At 44.2% G+C, this 8063-nt stretch overlaps 1 long non-coding RNA gene across 1 annotated transcript; it reads right to left on the reverse strand.

Annotated features, from left to right (window-relative positions):
- Window positions 1-2655: 2655 nt before the first annotated feature.
- On the reverse strand, window positions 2656-5202 carry LOC136472555 (uncharacterized). Its single transcript, XR_010762377.1, has 3 exons — window positions 5033-5202; window positions 2923-3020; window positions 2656-2789 (listed from the first exon to the last, which is right to left on the reverse strand). It is a non-coding gene; the product is annotated as an uncharacterized lncRNA (long non-coding RNA).
- Between the last annotated feature and the right edge of the window lie 2861 nt (window positions 5203-8063).

An 8063-nucleotide genomic window follows, 5' to 3' on the forward strand; every position in this document is an offset into this window, starting at 1 on the left:
CGCATCATGGTGAGTATTGTTCAAAATTGACCCAAAAGGCATCGCAAGCCACAGAAACTATAAATCTGCGCTGTTGGGAGGCCGCGCCACGGGGCACCGTGCTGGGGGCGGCGATGCACCTAGGGGCCGCCGTGCTGGGGCGCCGGGGGCGCCACGCTGCCGCCCGCCTGAGGGGAGAGGGAGAGGGAGAGGGAGAGGGGAGGGGGGGAGAGGTGGGGGGGGGAGAGGACGGGAAGGCGGGGGCGGCGGAGGTGCGTCGGCGCGGGAGGGTGTCGAGGTCGGGGTCGGGGTCAGGAGGGAGGACGAGAGGAGAGAGGCCAATGTTTTTTTTTTCTGAGAAGGGAGAAGTTGAAAGCTGAGTCTATATTTCCTTCTCTAGATTCGGACGAGAAGCTGGATAAGTGCACGAGAAGCACGAGAAGCCGCTACCAGCGAAATCAGCTCCAAGCGATCTGGGCCGTTGGATGAAAGATCTGACGGAGAAGAAAAATTGGGGTGACGTGGCTGGTTGTTCTGGGCGGAAGCTTCACGAGTATTCTAGGGGAGAATCCCAATGGCTGCAGGTTTGTTCCATGCCTGCTTGCTTAAGTTTACCCTGAATAATCGATGGACCAAGGATTTGGACATGGTTGGTCTAATGTGAGATTTGGTTTTGTCTCGCCATGATTTTGGTTGGGCAAGAATTAGAAGCTAACCAAGCAAGCCACCCATGACTGACCGAAGACCAGCGTTCTGGCGCCCCGCACAACAGTCCCAGAGATGGAGCCAATTTTGAATGCTCGTTGACCAGAAGCAGAGTTGAAAGTGGGACCCCAACCAGGCCCCAGCGAGGGTCCACCAGCGCCACAACCGGCACCGCTATCTCCATCAAAACATACCCTCTTCGGCCATGGCGTAGAACGACAACCTCCACCAAGCCCTGGCTAATCATAATGATTTCTGTCATCACTAGCGGACTTGAAGTCATCATCAGAGGACTCCGGCGGCGGGTTCAAGTCATGGAACTCGACGATATGAATGTGTCCTGAGCTTCTGCCCTTTAGGGGAGCCGTCGTCCGCCATGGCTCTAGGAGAATGCCGACCTAGGGAAGGAGAAGTGATGTAGGGTGGCACCGAGGCCAGAGTGGCCATCGGCGAAGAGGGTGGGCACAAGGGCTGGGCTGGCCACCGATGCAGAAGTTGGACACCAAGGTCGGAGTGGCCAGCGGCGATTGGAAACAAAATTTCAAAACAAACGCTTACCCTCTAACAGTCACCTTCTCTCCCAAAATTAGCACGCCAAGCATTGTGAAGATGACCGATAGGTTGCTGAACATGGATGTGTAGGCCGGTTGACAATATTTGGTCTAGATTCTATTTTTAGCAAAATTGGTGAAAAAAATGGGGTACCGTTGTTTTCGCCCCAAGGGGATCTCTCTCATGTTGCACACATATCCTCATGTGCATTCAATGGTGAATGCATATGGGGACATATGCCCCTAAGGGCAAAATTTCTATACTCAAATGAACGACTCCAGCCTGTTTGCTATGGAGATAATTACAATAAATCAAATTTAGGAAATAAATCAGTTGGAGCGCCTTGGAAAGGTAGGGACGACTCCAATCTTTTGCTTATTATTTATCCTTTGTTGTGATATAGATGGCTTATTGACAACATGTAATTTCTAAAATCAACTATTTGTAATTTAAGGAAATTGTGCGGATAAACCAGGATAACCTGTTTTAAATTGCATACGGAGGCACATAAGGTGGTGTGCACTGCACCTATGCTTTATTTTCTCGTAATCAAGATCTGCACTGCATTGGACCATGTTGAGTTTACTAACATGAAAACATTATCTTTAACACTATTGTTTTTTGTACAATTTTCATTAAACAAATTAAATAAGCTCATGTGCGCGGTTGGTATTGTAAATCCCACAGGCCACAAGTCTGTATCTCATACTTTAACTACTGTAATTTTTTTAGAGTGTCTAGTTATCTGTCGATATATTTATATGATCAAATCTGTCAGATTTTTTATAAATGCGACCTAGTAAACAGTTGTAGGATAAATCGTAAAGCACAATCAAATGTATAGAAATCTGACATTCAGTAAAAAAAAATCTATCAACAGATAAATAGCAAAAGTCTATTTTTTGGCTTCAAATTCATAGTATCTATTTTAATTAGATAGATTAGCTTTAACATTTAGGTTATTTGCTTAGCTTTAACATTTAGGTTAATTGCTTCTAAATTACCTAAGGACTGACAGTAAAACCTAGCTTGTAATTATCTCCTTTTCCAACAGAGATTTTTTGACTTAAGAAAGCAAAGGGCTTTTTACTTTAAGCTAGATCTTCATCGGTTTCCATTCTCTTGCAGCCAGGGCCCAGATATTCATCCCACTTTTTTGTATGCTAACATAGCCTCCTGATTTCTTGTTAACTAGTGCAGGGCGCGCACCATCGCATGCATATGTAGTTACAGATTTGAAGCATGAAAAGCGCGATGGCTAATAAGTATGCTACATATGTTTCTCAGGTATGAAAAGAGCTGACGGTGATGCATATTACATATGTTGTTCAGGTCTGGAAAGCGTGGTGATTAACAAGCATATATTACACATGTCGGTTAGATTCACCGAGATATATTATACATGCTGGCATCATGTATGGTGCATTAGGTGGGTTGGGACGGTCCTTTATGGCGTGCTAGGCTTCAAATAAAAGGCAAGAAGGATGGTAGGAACTTGCCGAGGAGCACCATCTATGGTATTGCCGTCTTCGCAGCAGGTAGTGAGCTTGAACCTGAAATAAACAACACATGATTTCAATGCGCAGGCAAGCAGTAGCAGTACAGGAAGGGCTCAACCGCTGCAAGCTCAGGCATGGTAGTAGGCGGTAACTCTGCATCTACAGGCCATCAGGTTATAGCACTTACTGTGTATGAACTGGTTGGACTCTACCACATTGTGGTCTCTTTTTCCTGGCCTCGGGAGCTTGAAGGTCAGGTCAAGCGTCTCCTTGGTGTACCTACAGCTGCAGCCATTTATCAGAATAAGTCGAGCGTTTTCTGAAGCAGCACATTGGAAGTTTAAATTTGGGATATTATGTTGCGTTGATAAGGAAACAAAGGTGAAACTGCAAGAGTTGAAATACAATTGTCGGTGTTTCGTAAACCAGACTAGTAAACTTATACAATTGCCGCGCTGCTCTAGAAAAACTATGGTAGCATCCAATATACACGAGGATTTATACTGGTTCAGGCCGGAGCCCTACGTCCAGTCTCAGAGATGATCGAGTGCGTGTTTCTCGCTTGAATGCTCTGAAGTTCTTACAATGGGGAGTGCAAGAATTGTGGAAGGTCCTATGCTAGGTGAAGGGCTGCCCGAAGAGATGCTCCAGAAGCCCTACTACAATGGTGAATGAATGGAATGGTAGAGGATTCAGAATCGTCTCCGAGATCGGTGCCCTAGCTGCCCTTATATAGAGTTCGGGGCCAGGACTTGTACAATGAGGAGGTTCTCCCGACCGAAGGGTCGAGAGCCTGAGGGAGGGTCTAGCTAATTTGGCTTGCAAGCTACGCCGTCTTCTGGTGCACGTCCGATCGTAGCTATCGTCATGGTCTTCTGGCCACGTTGCGGCAGGATGTGACGTGGCGCTACTGTGCCGACCGTGACGGCACTGTGGCCTTGATGGTGGTTCGTCAGCCGTCCGATACGACGCGGTATCCGTCATGACCTTCGTTGCCATCTCCTGGTTTCTCGGGGCATCGTACGGGAGTTGGTAGCCACCCCGGGTCGTCGATGGCCTGGTCGCTTCTCGGGGCTGAGGGCCACGACCCTGTTCGTCGTGGTCGGGGCTTTCAGCCAGTCTGGATGGCCTCTGTGTTGAGACATTCGTTGTGGATCCCATCTTGTAGTGGGTGGGATCGTACATACATCTTGTTGATCCGAATCTGGACGGTGGGTTTCGTACCCGTTGCCTTTGCTATGCGGTATTGTCTCATCGGTGCGGCATGGCACATGGATGGTGTCTGACCGGAACGAGGTGACTGCTGTCTCCTCGGTCCTTGCGGGGTCAGTGCGGCATACTTGCTCTTGTCAAAGCAGGTGTGCCTAGCTGCGCTCGACCTCCCCCATTCCTTCCGGGGGTCGTGATGGGGAGAGGTCGTGCATCTTGCGAGTGTCGTGTATTAAGGCGGGTGGAAGAGGTCGGGGATGACCCCGGCCTTGGCGGCTGGCTGGCTCCGCTCGGCTTTCGCTAGGCCTCGGCTGTTCGGGCCTTCGTTGGCTTGCTGTACTGCAGGCCGCTCGGCCCGCTAACTAATCGATGCCTTGGGACACCCCGGGGTCATAACTCCGACAACAATCTTCCTTTTTGGTATGACTGACTAACCTATGGATAATTTGCAATAATGTGCACCAAGAGGGTCAAGTTGGAGACATTTCATAGGTCACAATAGGTATGAGTCAGTGAACTAATATGGTGCGTTTTGCTTTGCATAGCTGAACTATAGAAATACCTACTTTAAGTGGTTATGCCTCACTCTACGTCTTAGATATGGCCTTTGTTATTTTGTTGCAGTCACATTTCTATGAAACACATATCAAGTGCACCAAAAAATGGAAAAGGCCACTGTAACCTTGGCAGTATTCATCAGTCTAGTCTTGCTTGGCAAGGGGACATGACACTGATATTTTTATGCCGACAGAAGCACATAAAATTCGAAGCAGAATTGTCACTGAAATAAATATAGGATTAACACTGATTACATGAAGGTAAGTGCATATCGACAAGCTATAGGGTTCGCCATCAGCAGAACGTTATATATTAATTATTGTTTCACAAGATAGGGCCTTACAACTTTAAATATTGGACCCACACGATGAAAAGAGCAATACTGAATTTAGGCCAACTGCATTATCAAATATATACTTGTTTCTCTCCTGTGTACCATTTAGATAATTCAAAATACAGGAGCGAGAAATTTGGAATTTGAAAAGTGACAAGAAAGGTTGTTGCTCTGAGGGGAGTAGAAAAAATCATACCAGCAAGGACACTGGAAAGCGTGTGTTGAAGGTGGAGGAGAGCCTCGCACATCAGGTGTCAGTCTACCAACTGCATGCCATTGCCATAGAGATGGAGCTGACCTTTCTCAGCCCAGTTCGTAATTTTGCGCGGTCCTTGAACTCTATTCACAATCATCCCATCGCCCTCATGTATATAAATCAGCGTGTCTGCAACATAGCAGATGTTCAAAACTTGGGATAATGGTCGTGTTACTGAATCCATTTATTTTAAGTCTGAGATAGGTTTTTCTAAAACAACAACGCAGGGATAACATGTCATGCATTCTGTAGGTATCCAAGGACAATTATAAAGGAAACACGAAACTTGTTAAATCTATTTTAGGCTTTCGAAGCTGTACAACTATTCCACTGAAGCTGAAATATACACGACACAACTTTTATCTGAAATAACACTCAGAAGTTAATTAAAGAAGAGTAAAACCACAATTTGGGATGGATGAATCAAATAATTGTATTTACTAATTGAGTTGCCAATGTCATCCCCATGCATATCATTTATTTAGGATAACTAATTAGCAATAAGATATGAATAAGAATGAAACTTGTATATATGAAGAACTGCATCATATTTCTTTAATGTTCACCAGCCAAATTCAACAATGTATGAGACGAATAGGGGGTGAGCGCATTGATCAAGTTCAGTAAGACGAACACAGTTTTAAAGGTTAATTTGGACCGGCGTGCTCCCTTGGAATGGCAAGCCGTTATATATTTCCTGCTGTAGATATACATTTAGGACAACTCTTGCAGCAATGCATTGCAGTTATAACCATATACTTGACTACTATGAAAGCACTTCTAAATAAAAAATTGTACCACTCAAGACACTACAAATACGTACCATGTTATTATTATAATATTGGAAGCAAGACACAGAAGTGGAAACAATGGTAGCAACATAGCAAGCATTTGGAACTGCACATAGCTTGGGATAATTTCAGAACCACCGATACCTGCACATACCATGTACATAGAGTCAATAATATAGAAAAATAGAAAATTATTTAACCTGCGTGAAGTGTGGAAAAGCGCCCAAATATAATGTTGATTTGCTTGGACAATTGCACAACCTAGCACCTGGTTCATACAAATGAACAACTGTCGTAGATCAGAGTACATGAAGGTTCAAGTATAGAAACAAAAAAAATGCAAAACTTGCTTTTTTTGGTTCAAGGATGCATTTGTCTTCATTTTAAGAAGATTACTGCAACATGGATCATGGCAGTTACATAATTTCTGTATGTGGTCCATAAAAACCAACACAGTTCAGCGAAAAGTTCACTGACCTCTAGACAGAATAGGCCATTTAATAATTAATATATTGAACATTGTAATGGTTAGTTGAAGTGCAATGTTTAAGATATTTCCAGGAAATATATATCAACCTTTTTGACGGGCTCAGAATTGCAGAAATGCATAAGTTACTTATTTAAAATGAGTACATAGTATATACTACTTCCCCAAACAAAGCTGACAGCTAATAAAACTTAATGGGTTGGAACATAGTAACAAATGGTGGATAATGCAAGAAAGAGATTGATTGGTACGAAGCACCACTGAATTACCTCTTTGGATTTCCATGCCGTCATAGAATTTCTGTTTTGACCAGATCTATGGAGTTCACAGTAGTCACAGGACCATTATATCCATCAAGAACTATCCGAAATAAGCAATCTACTATGTTGGGATTGTCCCTTCATATCCACAGTAGCTCTTCCTTGGAGAAGAGGCATGGTGATGTACTTTTCTGGTATTTCAAAGGGAAAGCCATCGACCCTGTCTTCTTCTACACCACAGAAATGCAATGTCCCAGGAAGATTTCAGCTGCAGAGTCAAAGACAAGGTATAAATGAGAAGAGATGCTATATTATATTGATAGACACGGCAACTTTCTGGCAAGAAATTTCACATGTGGCGTCTAGAATAGGTTTCAAAATATTGTTGCTTTACATCATAACACTGGCATGAAAAAGAACACGGTAGTTTTGCTTCAAGGAGTAAAAGTTAACTCACGTCCCAACATACATATAGAAAGAAGGACCATAGTAAAAGTTAACTCCCAGAATAGGTTTCAAAATTTGGATTGTTGGCAGGGAAAAGTAGGTCATCATTGCATATGCCAAAGTGCCTCAGTTCATTAAGAATAGAAAGAAGGACCATGTATATGTAATGGTTCGTATGACTCCATATGCCAAATGCCTCATTTCAAAAAAAGGGTGGAATAGAAACATCATAAAACACCGGTGGCCACCCCCATGGCACAGTGGAGGCCGGGTTTTTTTTTTCTATTTTCCTTTTTTTTTTTGCTGGAAGGATCGCAAAGGGAAATCGGAAGCCCGCATATATATTTGGTGGGCCGGCTCCAGAGTAGAAGCCGCACAACACTGAGAGAAGCAGAGGAAAAGCCGATGGAAGTGACGGAGGAGCAGCAGAAGCCGCTTTCGGCAAAATCCGCTCCAATCAATCATGGCCGCACGATGGAAGATCCAACGGGCACGAGATTTTGGAGCGACGTGGACCCTGCTTTTCCTGCTGGAATCGACCGGGTTTTGTAGGGAAGAAAAATACATGTTTGGCCAGCATCATTGGCACGGGCATATGGTCAATCGAAAAAAAATGCAAAATAGCAAATGCACAAAAATATGGTCAAGTTTACCAGAAGCTCCTCACATGTATCATCACATGCTCAAATTGCAATAGGTACATCATGAGCAGTGGCACATGCTCAGACAAAAATAATAGAGTGTTCGATTGAGCTGGATTATTTACTGTTCATGCCGGAAAATACTGTTTATGCTGGAACGTTGTGAGAGAAAAACACTGTTCCGGCTGGAAAAATAAGCCGAACAAGCCGACTTTAAGTACAGCCGAACACTGCCTAAATAAAGCAGCACCATAAGAAAGCACCTATATATACTGATAAGAAGATTACAGGAGCAGCACAGCGCACTGAGACAAGCTCTGTTTTGTTTTGGCAGAACACAAACCT

The sequence above is a fragment of the Miscanthus floridulus genome, chromosome 8 (genome assembly GCF_019320115.1).
Source record: "Miscanthus floridulus cultivar M001 chromosome 8, ASM1932011v1, whole genome shotgun sequence".
In the NCBI taxonomy this organism is placed as follows: Eukaryota; Viridiplantae; Streptophyta; class Magnoliopsida; order Poales; family Poaceae; genus Miscanthus; species Miscanthus floridulus.